We start from the raw sequence: 2,131 nt of genomic DNA, 5'->3' as shown, positions 1-2,131 counted from the left end.
ATGAAGTGTGCGCCTGTGTTAAGATTTTAATACCTGTCAATAAATATTTTTACACCGATATTGTGCGTGTCTCTTCTACCACTTTCCCCGGTGTGTTTGTGAGTGCGTGGGTATCGCACCCCGCCTGCCACTTGGGTATGCACGGCGCCGGCGCCGGCCGCCGGGGCGCTGGTTAGGGCAGAGCCCTCAGTTCGCTGGGCTGGGGGCTGGGGGTCTTGACGTTGACGCCGGTCGATGGGATAGGAGTCTGTGTCGGCCGGCGTGGTGCTGCCCTGCCCCGGCCAGCCCCGGCCCCGGGCCGCCCCCCTCCACTTATAGATGCAAGGCGAGGCCGCGGCCGCCAATTTTAAAATTGCAGGCAAATGTGCTCTACAGTGGCCGCAAGCCGCAAGGCGGCGGTACTCGCAGAGTAGGGTGGGTTGCGATGGGGAGGGGAACCGGGCGGGCTTCTGCGCACGCAAATTGAATGGGCATGACCGGCAGGGCAGCAGGGCCTCAACGGGGGCACTGCCAAAATGCCCGCGGGCTTTGAATTATTCGCAGGGCTCTTCGAGCTCGCCGCGCTGCCCGCTGTGACGAACGACCCCGTCGTCGTCGTGCTGCCCGCCGAGCGCGACGATCGACAACAGGTCACGCGGGCCACGCACGTCACACGCCACGCACGCAAGGCCCGGTGCCGGGGACGCGTTTTGGTATCCCGGCCTGGCTGAAGGGGCCCTCCCCTCGGCAGACGGGCGAACAGATGCGGCTCGCGGAAGGCGGGTCTCGCCGCGGCTGCCTCTGGCTCCGAGTCTCCGCGCTGCTCTGCCCCGGAACGAGACTCATCTGGGTAAGGGGCAGAGTCATCATGGAGCCGGCTGAGGACAAAAGGGCCGCGGGCTGCCTCGACCCGCCTCGACTCGACCCGGGCGGAGGGCGGAAGGGCCAAAGCAGAAGCCAGTCCCCACCCCTTCTCCGCCGACACCGCCAACACGCACACTGTTAAAAAAATCCATCTTAATTTTAAGAAACTTTTTTATGAAGCAGTTTACAAAGACTTTTTGCTAGTAAAAGTAATAAACTTTTTCTTCTTAAAAGTAAGAATCAAATTTGAAAAGTAATACTCTGTTTCTTAAAAGTTGTTTTTGCATTTAAGAAGAATTTAATATAGAGCAGGTAAAAATTGAACGCCTTATGTACGTAATGAGTTATTCATTGTATGGTAGTAGTCGATTTCACTGCCGAAATCGCTTGGAAGCGTGGTTCACACTCGGTCTCGAACCCGGAATTCCGGATTACCGCACCGCGACGCTACCAACTGCGCCACGAGTGAGCTCTGCGAGACGTGCTCTAGGATGTGGATGACTCCAAGCCTCTCGGCTGAGACTCCGCTAGGCAGTGGAAGCGCTCATCCCAGGGCCTCCAAACACGACTTCACATGACCAAGATCATCCAAATTTGTTCTTTACGTACACTGGTAGTAAAGCGTCCAATGATCACAATTTTAACTGGCAGGATGAGAATCAAATATGAAAAGTGATGGTAATTTTGAATTTTAAGAAACAAATTATTGCATTTGGTAAACAGTCTCAAATTTAATGAACCTGTTTTTTAATTTTAATAAAGTTTCTAAAATTTACCAATATTTTCATTACTTGTCAGAAATGTTTTGATAAATGTAAGAAATTTTCTTAAACTTCACAAACCTTTATGAGTTTTCATATCCTTTAAAAAGGTTATTAAATTAAGATGTCATTATGTATTAAATTTAAGAATTTTTTTAACAGTGCACACACGCTGCGTCGGGGGAAATCAGCCACCGGCGTGCCGCCGAGCTGCCGCGCGTCCGCAGCGTGTCGTAATTGCTGCAGGAGCCGGCTAGAGGCCTGGCCCTTGGCGTGGTCGCCCTCACCGAGACCGGGTCCGCGATGTACGGCCGGGAAATAAGGATGACGGAAGGGTGCCGCCCGGGCCGCCTCGCCGCCCGCTCCGCTGCGCCAGGCTTGGCCGGGCTGCGCCGGGGGTGGGGGGGGGGGGGTGGTGGGCCGCGGGGGTGCGGGGGCGGCGAGGGGGGGGGGGCGAGGGGCGGGGGGCGCGCGCCCCCCGCAGCCGTGCCACAGCCTCGTGGCCGCACCGCGCAGCGCACCGCCCC

The sequence above is a fragment of the Thrips palmi genome, unplaced genomic scaffold (assembly GCF_012932325.1).
Source record: "Thrips palmi isolate BJ-2018 unplaced genomic scaffold, TpBJ-2018v1 HiC_scaffold_4, whole genome shotgun sequence".
In the NCBI taxonomy this organism is placed as follows: Eukaryota; Metazoa; Arthropoda; class Insecta; order Thysanoptera; family Thripidae; genus Thrips; species Thrips palmi.
The sequence above is the reverse complement of the archived record's forward strand: the minus strand, read 5'-3'. Positions refer to the sequence as shown.